The following is a 17711-nucleotide window of genomic DNA, read 5'->3' as shown; positions in this document are numbered from 1 at the left end:
ATCTTGGTTAGTGTCTGGCCTGGTACAGGTTCCTTCCTCTGTAAACCTAATTTGTCGAAGGCCGAGCACAGAGCTTCGTCTTCTCTTTCTTCGTTCGGATGTAACGTTGTTAGTTAAAGTTTCGTGATCAATCCTGGCTTTCGCTCCCCCTCTATGTCCTTTTAATGCTTCGTTCGAACTGGAAGTCGGCGATATCTGCATATAAATATGGGTGAGTGATTCTCTCTTCCTCTCATCCCATTTCCCAATTCTTAGAGCTCATACTAAAAAATCGTAATATGGCTAATTCTCGCGTTTTCTTCTCTGATCTGAAGGCCGGCAAGTGCTCCTCCGCCGTAGAGGCCAGACTTTTGAGGTTTTGGGAGGCAACGTGAAGCGGCGAGCTTATGTGGGTCGACACGCTGATGGTGGACGTCAACGTAAGAACCCTTTTTAGATTTAGATTTTTTAGATTCATATAATTCCGGCGAGAATCTCAGTGATTGTTCATCTATCTCACTTGATTCAGTTACCCTGTTTGTGTTTGTTCGTCATTTTTTCTTATGTCTTACTCCTGTTTGTCGATAATGAGATTTGTGAATTATATTTCAGGCGACGGTCATGCAGGCAATGATAAGTGCTAACCGTTTTATTAGGTTCCGAGATTTCCCGAAAGTTTATGAGATTTTAAATTTCTAAGTGTCTCTCTGCAAATATGAACTTTTAACAGTTTATCAATCATGGTTCTGAGAAAAAGAATGAACATTTTTCAGTTGTCCTGAATTTTAACTTTAGTCAACCTTTTGTGTGTGTTTCTGCAGATAAGAGCAATGGTCTCTACACCCTTCATCGGCAGCTCATAAGGGAGAAGGAGGGATACTTTGCAAAGCGAACGTGAGGGACTTTACCTTCAACGAACTCATACTGCAACCAGAAACTTTATAGAACAAACTCTGTTGTCTGACAAGGCGGTTTCTGTTCTGACTATAGAGGATGGATTAATTAGACTACTCTAGATCTAGCTAAATCTAGCATTGTATTGTAGTTGTTGTCAAGCGTCTTAACCCTGATGGATTTCAAGGTCACCGAGAATGGTTGGTACACACAACATTGTTCTTTTATTATGTCACTCCAATCTCAAAGTTTCGTTCTTTCATTCTCTGACCCGTTTGTGTGATTTGTTGTTAGGTCGGACAGAGATCAAATACTTGGGACAGTTAAATCACCCTAACTTAGTTAAATTGGTTGGTTATTTCTTGGAAGATCAAGCTTCTTTTCTACGATGATATGAATAACGGTAATCTTGAGGATCATCTGTTCACAATTGAGTTTATAAATCAATATTTTATTGAAATTATCAGGTGATTGTTTGTTCTTATGCTTCGATGGTGTTGAAGCAGATTATGTGCAGTTTAAGACGCTCTCTTGGACCATATGGGTTAAGTTTGCTCTGATGCAGCTAAAGAGCTTGCATTTTTTCATAGTGACCCTGTTAAAGTCATATACCCAGACATCAAGGCTTTGAACATCTTGCTCGACTCGGTATATACTCTATCCGAAATCTCAGTACCATCTTAGTGGATTTATAATTGTACTGACTTGGTTCTATTTCATAACAACAAGATTACAACGGAAAGCTTTCAGACTTTGGTTTAGCGAGGGACGGTCCAATGGAAGAAAGAAGGTAACAGTTTGTTCTGTTTCTTGCAGCTTATGAGGAGGACTCTTCTGATTTGTTTCAACTCTTTTACAGAACACAACGATGGAGAGCTTGAAGTTTTTGGTGTTATCACCATACATAAGGGATCTTGCTTCTTTAGTGGTCGCATATGGTGTAATAGTGGAAGTCACTTCAATGATTTTGTGAGTTATCGTCACTGCGTGGTTAGCTGCAGCTAAGTCACTCGAGGGACTGTTCAATGCTTTGCGATCTGAAGAAGGGTCGAGAAGGAAATGGAGAGAGCTTCGTCGGTCAAGATCCCAGTTGTATCTCAAGATGAAGGTTCTCTAGGAGAGTCTTCAAGCAGTTCACCTGAGAAACCTGCTCCCACCAACATATAGAAGGGGGCTTTTATTATTTGTTTCTTTTTAAGGAAAGGAATAAAGGAAGATTTCATCAAAAAATAAGATTTTGAGAGCAAGAAAAGAAGGCAAATCTCTCAAACAATCTCTCTTTTGCACCACCACCTACCACTCTTTTTTAGTTTGTAGTTTTTAAAACATTCTTTTAAGTTCAATTTGATCTTAATTTTTAAGTTACTTCCATGGTAAACTTGTGTTATGTATTGTTTGAAATCATAACATTTAATAAGCTAAGATTCAGTTCCAGTCACAAAGCTTTCATGGTATACTCTGATTCAAAGATAATTGTAGTATCATGAATGAGACTGAGATGAAAGGGATAATTCTGTGGGCATAAACCATGAAGGGCCTAGAATAGCTTTAACTTTGCTGGGCAACATTAGTCGAATCTAGAAAGGGTCCCAACGCAATTTTAAATTTATGAAGGATTGTGCAAATAATTTATTTTGATGGTTGATTGTTATATTAATAATTTATAATATATTAATAGTTGATGTTTGTTCTAAGTTAGTACAAGAGTCATGAATATTTTTGGATATGCGGCTCCTGAGGTACATTCTAACAATTCTCATATACCAAACTGGTTTCATTGTGAATTTTCAGGAGTAACCGAAAAAACAACCATGTATGATTCAGTATGTTTGTGTGACTCTCGGAATGGGGTGCTTGCAGATTCTTGAGAAAGAGTGGGCTTGCTAAATAGCATTTGATAAAAAGATGGAGATGAGTCACCGTTTACAAAGCGAAGATGCAAATATATGGAGAAAATGAGATTTTATTTCTCCTTTTCTTACTGGAAAGATTAACTTTTTCCTTAATGTATTTTAAATTTTAAATTTTTAAATTTATATTACCAATAAGAAGAAACTGTCTATTTTTTAGTTAACATTTAATAATGTATATTTTACTCTCAATTCAAGTAACACTAACTTCCATTATTTTTAATTTTATTATATTTATAGACACATAGTCTAACCAAAACAAAGAGGCAAGAGAGAGTGTGCTAGGCACCACGCATTTACGTCAGTACATTTTGAAGAAAAAAATACATTATCCTTACACTAACCACAACGTTAATACCATAAAAAAAATAAAAAGTTAAAATGCAGACGTTTAAAGTATTGAAAAAGATGATCAACGAGTATAAGCAAGTGGTCAAACCGAAAAAATAACTAACATATTGTATGCTTTTATCTCTAAACTGTGTTCAATTATCCAACATTTCTAGCTAATAAAATTTTCATCAACAATAATACTTGGACTATGAAAAAACTACAGAGCAATGTAAAAAAGTAATAGCCAAAGATGATCAACGAGTATAAGCAAGTGGTCAAACCGAAAAAATAACTAACATATTGTATGCTTTTATCTCTAAACTGTGTTCAATTATCCAACATTTCTAGCTAATAAAATTTTCATCAACAATAATACTTGGACTGTGAAAAAACTACAGAGCAATAAAAAAAATTATAGCCAAAGTAAATTAATTTATCAAATGCATAGCAATATAGCATTTAACTTATGTTACACTACTATTTTGGTATTTATAACAAAGTACGTAATGGACACCGCTTTTATAAAGATAAACATTAACTTCTGCTTCAACTTTTGTATTGACAAACTGGTAGACCACATAAAAATCAATACGGTTATGCTTTCACTAATCAAATAAATGCAAAGCCAGAAAATAATATAATTAAAATAGATAATATGATAACAAATGTTTCACATTTTTAAAACATTAACTACTTCAATATAAAATAATTCTAAACGATCTAAACTTAAATATATATACTTGAACAGTCTAACAAATGATATAATATAAGACAATTCGATAACAAACAAAAATAACAGAATGAAAGTAGATAACTTATACTAAAACAAACAGACTAAAATATCTATATCCACATAATAAAGAATACAACATAATTTCATTAATAACCGCTACAATCCTAATTAAGTCCAAGAAAATTGATTTGAGTCTTTTACAACAAAAAAAATTCAACAGAAAAAAATATTACAAAATAACACTTCATACATAACTTACATAAAATCATTTAAAGTAAACACAAATACTATAATAAGATAAAATAGAAAAATTCCCGCGCGAAGCGCGGATTTGCCCTAGTAACATATATATCTTTATGTTTCATTTAAACGTAATATTAAATTCAGTGTATTGTATAATCTTACTGCGTTAGTATTTGAGAATGGAATAAGGTAAGTAAGATGCATCCAATTAATATCTTGCATTACATTAGGATTTGAATTAAGGAAATAATAAGGTAAATAGTAAATTTGCGTGTGACTAATTGGAGGAATGAAGGAGCATATCAATATAATTAAATCAAGATCCTTTTTATAGATTCAACCTTGATTTTTCTTGGCATATAACTTCTTGTGCCATCAGCTTTGCTTTAAAAACTAAAATTCATTAAGGGTAAAAAAAGAAAAAAAAAGAGACCATAACTACCTAATAACATGCCTATAATCATATTTATTTCTCTTAATTATATACTAACTAATTCAACTAATATTAGTCAAAACCTACATTAAAAATACAACAACTTAATCTACCCCATCTACGATTACATCAACCAAATGAAAGAACATGCATATATAATTTATAAATCGTAAAGCCAATGCACCCACAAAATAGAAAAACCTCAAAATATACCAACAATATATTATACAAAATATATTCTATTTCTAATAAAATTAAAATATTATTAATAAATGGTCGATAGCAAAATTAAAAAACCTAATTTCTTTACTAAAAGTTATACAAAACAAATTTTAAAAACATAATTAAAAACTAAAATAAAAAGTAGAAGTTATCTATTGATCACTAACCGGGTTCCAAGTTTTAGTGATTTTCGACTTTTAAAATATTATTTTTTCATAAAATCCAAATCGGATTTATCTTGGATCACTGGGTTTAGCAGTTTAATCTTGGATCCGGGTCGGGTTTCAAAACACTGAATATAAAACTTTAATTTTCGGATCGAATCCGGGTCAGATTTTTTTTAATACGAAGATTTTTGACTAATTATGTTTGGTAACTATTAAAAAATATAATATGTTGTAAATTTTAGAAATAAAGTTTAAAATAATTTTTGAAATGCATATAGCACACGTGTATAGTTACGTACTTGACATATTTAATATAGCCACCAAAATTATATCAAATTAAATTAATAATTACAAATATAATTACAAAAACATTAAAAAAATCTCAAAAAAAAATTAAAACAAAAATATACCCGCCCTTTGAAAGGGCGGATCAAAATCTAGTCAATACTATTAAAACAGAAGCAATATTTATCGACTACTTTTTGGACTATCAAAAAAGTCTAGGCTGGTCCTATTATTTCTCTTCGTATATTTATATATATAATTTAATTATCTTTCATATTATTTCTATTCATATATTCATATATCTAATTTAATTGAAATTAAATATACACAATGCCTAAAATTAAGGAACTAACTAACTAATCTATTATTTTTAAATTAATGAATTTAATTTATATAAATACGAAATTTCAATAAAAATAAAATATATTATATTTATTAATGTAATAAATAATTATATATGTCTATTAATTCTTATATATACAACTATATATTTATCCAAATGCAAACAAAAAAAAATTCTTCAAAACACTCACTAAATACATAAAATATAATTCTTATTAAATTAGATATACATATACATAAATCTATATATATATATATATATATGATAAAAAATATTAATAGTTCGATACTATTAATATTTAAAACAAGATGAAACATGTTACTTGATATTTTTATGAATATATTTTTACGAGTTATTCAAACACAAAAAAATATATTTATTAAATATTAACTAATTCAACAAATATATTAACACAATCTATTTATATAAAATACACTTCTTTCTCTCTTCCTTACGCCACATCAGATGACATGCTGGAAACTCATAGTCTCTACGTCCGCCACGTCGGATTAATGAAACGATGTGTGTCGAGTTATTGCTTGCGTATGGGCTTCTATTTGGGCTTTCACTCGCGCTTCGTGTTGTAGCCCAGGGAAAACTTTGCTCTCCACGAACCCTAATGCGCGTTGTTTTGTGTTCTTCGCGACGCTTCGATCGGCTGAGACGGCGACGATCGAGAGTCGTATCCGTTTCTGTAACTGAACGGCCACACCCACATATGTATCTCACTTTTGAGAGATCTCGATCTCCAAAACTCTCTGCTTTCCATCTGTCTCATATTCACAAAACGTGGTGGCCGGTGTGGAGTTCAGACAGAGATTACCTGAAAAAGTCCAGTTTGTGTTCGATGATGTTTTAAATTAAGATCTATGTATGAGAAGCACTTTCATGAGGTAAATATTTAGAAAGTGCTCCGTCCTCGAAATCACATTCTCTCGCCGATCCCCAAATCTTCCATCGCTCCACCGCCGCAGCAGCTTCATCCCCGAACCGAGCGAATCACTGCATGGCAAAGGACTCCCCACTCTCTCAACCGGATCGAAGCGGAGATGGTTCTGTCTCCCTCCCTCCTCCTCCTACTGCTTCCTCCGCCATAGATTTTCTCTCCCTCTCCTCTCGCCTCAAGGTATTTGTAACCTCACCGTCGATTGTTTTCCCATAAGATCCAATCATACGTTTGTTTTTGAGATCAATGAAATGATTTCAAGCTATGTATGTGGTTGCTTTGAAGGTTTCATATGTCTTTGGTTTTGATAATAGACAACTCCAAGAGCTGGATGGGTTAAAAGAGAACTGAAGAATCCAGAATCAATAGCGGATCACATGTATCGGATGGGTCTTATGGCGTTAGTTTCTACAGATATTCCCGGTGTTAACAGAGACAAGTAAGTTATAGCTTTTCTTTGGTTCCTTCAATTTCTCTGAGAAAAAAACTATTTTGATTTCAACTTTCCAATGTTTTTTTCTTCCTTCAGATGTATGAAAGTGGCAATTGTTCATGACATTGCAGAAGGTTACTTCTTTCACTTATACATTTAATTGCCGCTTTTTTTTTGTGATCTCAAATTCTATAATTGTTGTTGAGCAGCCATTTTAGGGGATATAACACCTACTTGCGGGATATCTAAAGAAGAGAAGAAAGTGAAGCACTTCAACACATGTGCAAACTCTTGGGTGGAGGAGAAAAAGGTCAGTTCTCTTCTCCCATTCTAAAAACTACATTGTTCCTGTGCTCTTTTTTTTTTTTAATATACAAATGTATAATTGCAGCTGAAGAAATCGCTGAGCTGTGGAGAGAATGTGAAGCAAACGAATCACCAGAAGCCAAGGTTGTTAAAGATTTCGACAAGCTTGAGATAATACTACAAGCTTTGGAATATGAACAAGGTAAATGACCCCGCCCCATGAAGAACTCCTTCTGATTTGACAGATATTGATAAAACTTAAACTCGATTTCTTTTGTTTTTGTGCAGAGAGCAAGGTAAAGATTTAGATGTGAATAATCTCTCTGTCGTTCTTCATTCGCGTCGTTTAGTCATCTCTTTTACTGAAACGCTCGGTGTTCAGATTCATCCCGTCGTTTAGTCATCTCATCACTTTGCAAGGCTGTGTTTCGACTTTCTGTCTCTCTTCTTCATCTTCCTACTGCCTCTGATCCTCATCTCTATCGCTTCTGTTTTCCATCAACATGTCCCTCTCCGATTCAGAGTGGGCATGGGACACCCATGACAGGTGAGATTATAAGTTCTTTGGTCGGATCAGCTGCGATTGTAATCTCTCTCGCTTGATCTTTTTTGGTTGTGGTTATGATGTGATTTGTCTAATGACATTTCAGGGTTGCTACACGAGATGCTTGGATCTATCGAAACAAGAGATTCAGAAGCTTGGAAGGTGTTTTCACAATATCTACGGACAGAGGAAACTTTTACTTTCTCAAACGAAAGCACTTGCAAATCATTCCAGAGTTTACTCATACAACATCACCAAAGAAAAAATAGGTACTTCTTTTTCTTCTGTAATTCGTTTTTGTATTATTATTTTAAGTGATACACAATTTTCTCATGTTCAAACAAGTTCTATAAGAGAGTGATATCAGGTTGGAAAAAGAAAAGAAACTAATTAAGTAATGTTCACAAGTTTTGATGATCAATCTGTGTTTCAGTTCGTAATTACTTGAACCATAAATAGAACCAATAGATAGAAGAAGCTCTTGGATTTGAAAAGGATGACGAGGGAACAAAGGGAGATAGAACCAGTGAGGAGATTCAGTTCGATTGAATAGTTGTGTCATGAGTCCTCAGAAATCCAGGACAGCTCAACAAATGTAAGATTCTAACAATACTCATGTACTAATTTTTTTGTCATCAGGAAGAATGCTTATCATTACTCACAATGACTTCACTGGGAAGGATCGTTTAACCCTCAAATTAATATTCTTTCCTAATTGCAGGCTTGAGATTTAGTTTCCTTTATAACCATACCAATAATTGTTTGAAGCAATTTATTATAAGTATTGACATCTGAAGCATTCTCTTATATTGTTTCGTGCAGACTATTACATCAGATGATCAGAGAAAAATCAGCTCACATGTGAGAACTGATGCAGAGAGAAATGTCTCACCAACGCATTTATGGAGTAAGTTACTATCATCCTTCTTCCCAAGAATGTTTCTTAAGATTATTTAGTTTTACGAACGCTTTTCCATATTTAGAGTGAAAGCTATAAGCACTAACATGTGATTTTCTTAAAGATGACATGTATTAGATGATATACATTTAGATGACTATTAAACTCCATTATAATTTTAAAACGCACTGTAACAGTTTTAGTGTCACTTTTAAGTATTATAGAAAATGTTATTTTGAAACTCCTATGATCTGGGCGCAATAAGTCATGTTAAAGCCTCGCATTTCCCTTGGTTTCAGGACATCACTAATGATATATTTTCAAGAATACAATGGTTGGATTCTTGGAGTATTGAACATGTCATTCCAAGGAGAAATATACCATCAGAAGCTCTCGCACAGTGTGTTACATACGAGAATAGGTATCACTCCTACATTGATGTGGCTGGTCCAGTCTGGCTGCAGTCGATGCTTGCTCAAGAAAGCAGAAATGCTTGATGTAAGAGCGCAGTAGTTTTAATCAATGTCTTTTTATACAGACGGGTCAGTTTTAATCAATGTCTTTTTATACAGACGGGTCCACCCCTTTAGTTCTCATGTTTTGTCTTTTTGCCTAATTCAGTGACTCTGTAGGAAACTCTCTTTTGATTTTTGGAATTATTGAAAGTGTTAAAAAAAGCAAATGTTACTTGAAAACACAGGAGGTGAATACCTTAGAATTTTATCAAACTGTCATAGTTTAAAAATGTGATTTCGCCAACTTTTCACTCACAATATCAATCAAAGTTGTAATTATTTTATTGGAAACTAGAACTCAACCAACCATTTTATTGTTCACTAGATTGTCTGATTCAAAATTTTAAAACTATATTTATCAAAATTAGGAAAAAATCATTTTACATTAAATAGAATAAGAATATATATATATATATATATATATATATATATATATATATTATATATATATATATATATATATATATATATATATATATATATATATATATATATATATATATATGTGTGTGTGTGTGTGTGTGTGTGTATTTGTTAGATTGTAGAAAGTTTACTGGAAATAAAAATATGAAAATAAGGTTTTTAGATCATAATGTTGGGCTGAATATATTCAAAACAATTAAACAGATGTATTAATACTTAATACTGTAAACAAAAAAAAATAAAAAGGTCAAAGTTTAAGTCAGAAAGTATATAAAATGGTATATTTAATAACAATATAATACTATGATTGGTACTCAGAAAAGGTAGCAATTGTAAAACAAAATAATATTTTTCTTTGTCTGAAACAAAATAATATTTAATAACAAAAATTAAATAAATTGTGCATATATATCTAGAATATTTTGATTCTCTTTTTACACTTAGCTTTAATCCATAATTACATTAACTATAATTAGATTCTAATATATTGTTTTCTGTTTATAGTTTTAACAAATAATATAGTAAATATTAACATTTTTCATAGAAGTTTTAGTGTATTTAACTAATACAACAATCTTAAAAGTTGATTTAGTTACCTTTTTATGACTTCTTTTTATAAAATAGTGAAAATTAACGTTACAGATAAGTGCGAATAAATTCAACATTTTAAAAAGATCCGATTTTGATTTTGAAAATGTTTCAAAATTTTATCATAACTAGACAAGTTATAATTTATAAAATGAAGAATAAACTACATAGATATCTATAAAACAATTATGAAGCTTAATTTAATTTAAATTAAAATTAAAATTAAAATAAATTTGTACTATTAATTTTAATCGTCCGCCCGCCCGTAGGGCGGGTTTACCCTAGTTATATCATAAAACATAACATTAACATAAATTGATGCAAGAGAGTGTGGATCAATGGTTTAATTAGTTGTAAAACATAATTATATATATAATAAAAATTTATATATAAAGATTAAAATTACTAAATATTTACATTTCTAATGCAAATAATGAAATTAAATTTAAATTTAAAATAAGTCATAAACAAAAAAAAAAGAAAAAAAATCAAATAACATGTGAATAATAAAAGTAAACTAATTAAATAAATTAAAATTATATTTACAAACATAAATCATTAAATTATAATAAAAATATATACAAATTATTAATGCTCACATATATTTCATTTTAGTATGCATCCTCTCGAATATTGATCTATTACCCTTACAACAAAATGAAAATTTAATTTGACTATAATAATTTAAGTCAAACCGAATTTCAAATTGGATCATCTATCAGTTCAACCGGTAGCCAGATCCCCGGTTTTAGTTGTTTTTACGGGTTTATAGGATTTTTAAATAATATTTTTTTAAACTAAACCGAACTACATACGAGACCACACAATTTGTCAATTTAACTGCGGGCCGGGTCGGATTTTCAAATATAAAGTTTCATTTATAAATATAAATGTATAAGAATACATATGTATATAAAATAAATTTTGAAATGTTTCGAAAATAATCATGCGCTTTGAAAGCGCGGATCAAAATCTAGCAGTATAAAATTTCAGTTTACGAGTTATATCCAAACTGAAAATCTTTAAGTATTATTAATGTCTAATGTCAATAAGAAAATTAAATTTTAATCTAAATAATCTAAATATAAACATAAATATTATAATAGATAATTGATAACAAAATAAACTAATGCCAAATCACAACAATTAACTTTGTTAATAGTTTCATGATCCACAAGATTGTATAGTCTTATTTCATAAAAAATAAAAAGTCATACAACTAAAAAGCATATGCGTTATATTTTAAAGTCTTTTTATTTAAGATGTAAACAAAATTTCTTTTTAATATTTATTTTTAAATAAAAAAATCGTAATTAATATTAAATAAATTATTAACAAATATTAATTCTTTCATTATAGAATAAAAATAATATTCACGTAATATTTATATTCATAATTAAATTAATAAATAAACTAATAAATGTAAAGTAACTTAATTAATTTATTAAATTTTTATAAATCATAAAATTAAAGAATAACACACATTCATGAATTTACCACATACTTCAACGTCTTAATATAAAATATTAAAGTAAGATATATAAAATAAGAAATAATTACATATTTAAATTTTAGTATTAAAAAATAATTCGATATAGTATGATACAGGTTGAATGAAGTATATTTTATTTATATAATAATAAAATAAAGTTTTACCAATATAAAAAAAAAATATTTTTACTATAATTTACAGTTTTAAATATAAGTAAAATTAATAATGACGTGTTTTATAAATGATTTATCTTATTTTAAACAATTTCTATTTATTAATTTTAATTTATGTATCTATAAAAACAATTTGTAACAAAATACATGTATGAAATTTCTAATTTTCAGTAAATAAATTTTTGGGAAAAAACTAAGTCCATAGATCCGGATCAGGTAAACACAAGTATAATTATATTAAGTTATTTTCATAAATAACTGAACGGTTTATATATCTCTTGAACCAAAAAAAGAAAAAATTATAATCAAACTAAAACCAAAATCCAAAAGAAAAACAACCTAAAACTAAAATCAAAAACCAAACATTATATTTAAACATATTGATGAATAAAAAGATGGGTTAATAAATTTGTTGACTAAACCAATCTCAAACATTTAACAAATGAAGAAGATCAATACATAGGATGATGACAAAAAAAAATCTTATCCGCCCTTTGAAAGGGCGGGTCAAACTCTAGTCTATTATATTAAAATAGAAGTCATGACTTCTCATCCATGTGTGATATTTAATAAAATAGACACTTAATAGAAATCACAACTCATTCATTCATTAATGATATACATAGACATATTTGTTTCCTTAAATTTAAATAGACATTCCTAGATTTTCTCTTAATTACATCCAAATAAAATATTTTCAAATCTATTTACTTACTATATAATATACTAGAATCGGTCCGCCCTACGGGCGGGATGTAAATTTTAAATAATTAAAAAATTATATTATAGGTTTAATATATATACTTATATATGAAACTTTACATATTAATTTAATTTTTTTACATGTTATTGTATGTGGAGACTAAATAAACCATGTTATTTGTATATATATTTACTGTTTGCATAGAATTATGTATTAATTTGAATTAATGAGTAGATCCAAGGAAATAAAATTTAGGTGCCTCTTACTCATTTTTATATTTTTCTGAATATATTTGTATTAAATCTTAATAGTGAGTATAAATTAGTATACATTTCTTTACATCAGAATATGCGAATATGCGAAGAATACATTTTAACCTAACAATATTATGGATGTACAATTTTGTTATTTGTTTTTTTAACTATCACTATTATATTTATGTGTATCTAATTATGTTAGAATAATTAATACTATATGGATTATATTTTATGGGGCTATATATTTTGTATGAATAAGCTAGTACGGATAAAACTAATTGTGTTGATTTATTTGACATATATTTTTATTTTTCTGTATGAATAGTGTAGTAAGATATATTCCATGGACATATTAAATCATTGGAAACACAGTAAATAGGTATTATGGGCCCTGTATTTGGAAACCAATAATTTGACGTAAGTGCAAGTGTTAACATGATGTTTTTTATTAAACCGAGAAATGTAAAACTCTAAATATGGAGTCGTCTATACCGACATTTAGGTGGTAGACTGATCTATACCGAAGATCTCTCTTTTTCCTCTGCTCTTGTCACACATGTTGGTTCAGATGGTGCTTGTCTCTCCTTTTACCCCCAGACTTCATATATATAACAAACACACATGTCTTCATTAACAAACGATGAATCTAAGAAATACGTCTGTGACTAACCATGATATATCATTAGACACAAATGCATGCAACTTTGAATCCAAAAGAAACGGGTCCGTGATTGACACCACCGAAATTTGAAGCGGACTATATGTTAAACTAAACCAAAGAAGGCCGTATCTCTCTCCAAAACATAACCCTAAATGTATGACAGGAAACTTATATTTACAGGTTCGTGATTACTGATTAACTCTGAGGATCTCCTAGTCATGTCACAGTTTTTCATGCATGTGGCAACTGGTAAACGCAAATCAAAACTTGTAAATGGTCAGTACCTTTCCTATCGAAACTGGTGTACCACTTAAAGAAGGGTAATAGAGATGGTTAGTCGTGTACTTAAAAAAACAATAAATATTATTGCTTTAAGATAACTTTAGACAGTAGTTCAGAAAAAAAATAGAAGATAACTGTAAACATTCAGTAAAAAGAAAAGATAACTGTAAACCTCGATTGTGAAACCTAAGCAAAGCAAAGCCTAAGCCTTTTACGTGACGATATAAACAAACTCCTTGGTCTTACGAAAAGATGAAATGGAATTCAAGTATCAAGACGTTCCTTCAACCTGAAGAATCTCAGTGTCAAGGTATTAGCCAATGACTCTCAGTAATTGAATAGCATGAAAAGTAACAGACTAAACATGATAATGAAACTCATTAGCCGCAGCAGCTATATGAAGATCCAAAACAATAAGTATGATTCCCATATAATAAAAGATTGAGGAAAAAAAAGCTTGAGGAAACTACAATGCATCGTTGAATGACTACGAAGGTGGTGGAAAACATAGCATCGGTGAATCGGTGATCATTGTTATTGTTACAGTTGTGGTGGTGCTTGATATGTGAAATCATATACAACCATAAAATTTAAATGTATTCATTTTCAATTTTATCTGTGTTTAGAATTTAGTTATCTATTTATTTAATTTTTATTGTAATACAAAGTATTATCCTAAATAATTTTTTTTTTCTTTTATTTTTAAATTTGATTTATTTGCAATGTTGGTAATTATGATGAATTATTACGATTTGAAACTACTTTTATGTTACTAACTATAAAAGACAATAATTTAGTTGTTAGTTATTAAATTTTGTGACATATATTTGTCATAATTAGTGACAAATTTAATACATTGTAATAGTTACGAAATGTGACCCTTTGAGGCAGTTTTGTTAGTCGGTAATTGTAAAATTATTGTTACTATACATTTGTCATAATTAGCGACAGATTTAAGACAATATAATAGTTACAAAATATGACCATTTTGAGACAGTTTTGTTAGTCGGTAATTGTAACATTATTGTTACTATTTTCCACCATCACCATTTGTGACAAATCGGTTACCAGATATATTTGTCACAAAAAATGGTGACATTTTTATTACGTAAAAACATTTGTGACGACCATATTGCTACCATGAACATTCAGTCACTAATTCGTCACAATGTCTATATTGTTACGGAAATGTTTTTATTATGACGAAATATTTTGTCACAATACACTTATTTTCTTGTAGTATAAATTAACAAAAGTATAATAAGTACCAGTTGAAGTGAATCCTGGTTTTGGTGGTTTGCATTGGATCTGACTCTTTCTTCAAGCATAGTTGCACATGTAGTCACACCCAGCAGACCACGCTCAGCACAGATCCCCACCTGATACTGAGAAGATCAACTTATTATCTCTGAAAATATCATTGCGTTGATGCATATAAGTTGATCGTTTTTACTTTTACCTGAGACTTCAGGGATGGTAAGACATTCCAGAACCTTAAGGTCGCATCTCCTCCCCCAGTTATAATCGTCTTTCTAACAGGTGAGACCGCAAGGTACAACAGGTTCTAACAGTTTCAAAATTTAAAAGATCCGTTTCCTTGAGCTTTTTCATACAACCTTTGCTGTGAGGATAGAAGATACTCCAAATGAAGTTACAAACTTCAGAAACATCAGTTATAAACTCCAATCACTAAAATAGCATCGACCATAAAATAAAAACTTAGAAACATGTATGCAATTGTTCAATTACCATACATTTAGCAAGCTTGATTCACCATTCTTAAACAACTGGAATCTGATGGTCTTCTGCTTGACCTTCCTAAACCAGATGCTGAAGGACTACCAGCAATTGTTGAGAAAGCAACTCGACTTGTTGAGAGATGAAGAGAGAAGAGTCTCAGTTATCTAACTTTCTTTTCATACTTGTTTGGGCTAAAAAAAACAGAAGAGCGACATAAACAGCAGATAGCTTTTAAGGAAAAAGAAGAATAGGCAAGAAAGCTAGTACCTTCCAGTGAAAACAATAATCCTTTGGTGTTGATTCTTGGTGTTACAGTTTTGCAAGTGACTGGTGCTAAACATCTCTAAGAATGGCTTCCTTCTCCTCATCAACCAATCAGTTTCCAAGCCCAGGAAGAGGAAAGGCGTGTATTAACACTTAGCCACTGAAATCCAGCCATATACATAAATAATCACCATTATTTTCAAGTAAACAAAGCCACAAAACATTAGAGAGTAACTGTTTCCTCTTAAACTTGGTCCAACGATGGTGTTGGTTTTGAAAAGGTAGTCTTTTTCGGTTTCGTGTATGTAAAACGTATCTTGCTATTAAACTCTGCTACAGAGCCAATTTCACAATAGTAAATATTATAACAATCAAATGAGAAAAGATATCATGGATATAGTGGAACTTACAGCTCCTCTTTTGATTTAGATATAATGTTTATGCTCTTTAGATCCTCAAGTCCAACACCACAAATCACCTAAATCTGTAACAAAAAGGATGTTTAATCATATCAAATCGAATAAGATTTAAAAAATAAGTTGAACTAAAAAGAAGCTTACCAAGAGTTTTTTAGTCAAAGATCCAATGCGAAAGTTCTAAGAAGACGAAGACACATTCATCGTTCTGCTGTGTTGTTTCTTTGCTAGCGCCAACTCAGTTGTCGGGAAATCAACTGCCGATCTAAACAGAGATCCGCAACTCTGCTTGAAATCAAAAATCCTTTTACTCTATAATCCTTGCATGAACCCGACTGATCCTAATTTCAGTCTAACTCCTTGAAATCAAAATCAGAGGTAGGCATAGTCAAGACTATAAATCCTTTACCTGCCACTGTCAAGATCTCCACAGTGTTCTCTAGATTTGACTGCAATCACAAAGCACGAAAATCCCCTAAATCACAGACCAAAGGACAATTCAAAAGCTCTAATGGAATAGAGTGTACCTGGATTTTGGCACCGCAGAGAAGATTGACAGCTTCGGTTTGAGCCTATAATCTCTATTACTCATCCACTCAAAGTTGTCGATGTATATCATAGTCGATTACGCACAAATCAAAATCCACGAATCAATCTAAAAATACATAAAATCAGAAGCAGATGAAATTCAAAAAATCACATCGAACAAATGTTGAAAGATGAAGATAGCTGTCTGTTATGACTATAAACGCCGGAGTTAGTTTTAAACTAAGATGAGCATGAAGTTTAAGAACAGAATCACCTTAGCAGGTGTATGGCCACACCCTTCAGCTCTCCACCGCGCTCGCTACCCAAAATCAGAGACCTTGACGGTTGAAGAACAGCAGCAAGCCTGCAAATCAGAGAGAACGATTGATGGGTTAGCCATTATACTAAAATAAAAATTCTAGAAATATTAAGACTGGTGAGGATGATGCTAAAGGGTTGAAAGCCGACCTTTTTATAGATTGAGATCAACAATCTGGAAGAGAGATAAGAAGAGAATACTCGTCTCCCACAACGTTAAACCACATACACCGTTACAGAATCTAGACAGTCTCGGCGCCGATCGAAGTCAAACGAAGAACACGAAGGAGAGCTTTTGATTGGGGCTTCCGTAGACTTGTCGATGGGCCGCAGAAGAAGGGCTGGAAGCGCTGGACGAAACCCACTGCGAAGCCCGTAACGATAAATAAAAGCTTTAGTGAAACGGTGCGGATCTGACGTGTCGACGCAGCAGAACTCCTATTTATGACGTGGCATCCTAGCTGGACGCTCTAGGAGAGATGAAAAGGTTCTTTTATATATAAAGATATTTGTATTTATTAAAATATTAATGTTATAAATTCGTTTTTCACTTTACAAATCTTTTAAATATTTAATTAATTTCTTAATTAATAATAGACTAAATGTATAATTTATTTTTATTAAAATAAACATTTTAAGTATCTAATTGATTTGTAATTATATTAAACCCATGTACAATTTT

General features: G+C 30.9%; 2 long non-coding RNA genes and 1 pseudogene across 12 annotated transcripts; 2 read left to right on the top strand and 1 right to left on the bottom strand.

Annotated features, from left to right (window-relative positions):
* On the top strand, positions 1 to 2302 carry LOC130500014 (uncharacterized). The gene is made up of 7 exons (XR_008938854.1): positions 1 to 211; positions 315 to 419; positions 801 to 1073; positions 1168 to 1276; positions 1380 to 1521; positions 1603 to 1663; positions 1733 to 2302. It is a non-coding gene; the product is annotated as an uncharacterized LOC130500014 (long non-coding RNA).
* A 3843-nt stretch (positions 2303 to 6145) lies between these two features.
* LOC130507912 (uncharacterized) lies at positions 6146 to 9238 on the top strand (annotated as a pseudogene).
* A 3939-nt stretch (positions 9239 to 13177) lies between these two features.
* Positions 13178 to 17389, bottom strand: LOC108840423 (uncharacterized). 11 transcript variants are annotated; one of them, XR_008940817.1, is made up of 11 exons: positions 17180 to 17389; positions 16986 to 17075; positions 16711 to 16838; positions 16593 to 16632; positions 16328 to 16468; positions 16178 to 16251; positions 15771 to 15927; positions 15518 to 15694; positions 15223 to 15384; positions 15032 to 15142; positions 13178 to 13418 (listed from the first exon to the last, which is right to left on the bottom strand). It is a non-coding gene; the product is annotated as an uncharacterized LOC108840423 (long non-coding RNA). The 11 variants fall into 11 exon arrangements; XR_008940819.1 differs by having other exon boundaries at positions 15032 to 15148; positions 15518 to 15631; positions 17180 to 17388; XR_008940830.1 differs by lacking the exon at positions 13178 to 13418 and adding an exon at positions 13446 to 14052 and having other exon boundaries at positions 15518 to 15631.
* Between the last annotated feature and the right edge of the window lie 322 nt (positions 17390 to 17711).

Source organism: Raphanus sativus, chromosome 2 (genome assembly GCF_000801105.2).
Source record: "Raphanus sativus cultivar WK10039 chromosome 2, ASM80110v3, whole genome shotgun sequence".
NCBI classification, from domain to species: domain Eukaryota; kingdom Viridiplantae; phylum Streptophyta; class Magnoliopsida; order Brassicales; family Brassicaceae; genus Raphanus; species Raphanus sativus.
Note: the sequence above shows the minus strand (reverse complement) of the source record. Positions and strands in the feature narration are given on the sequence as shown.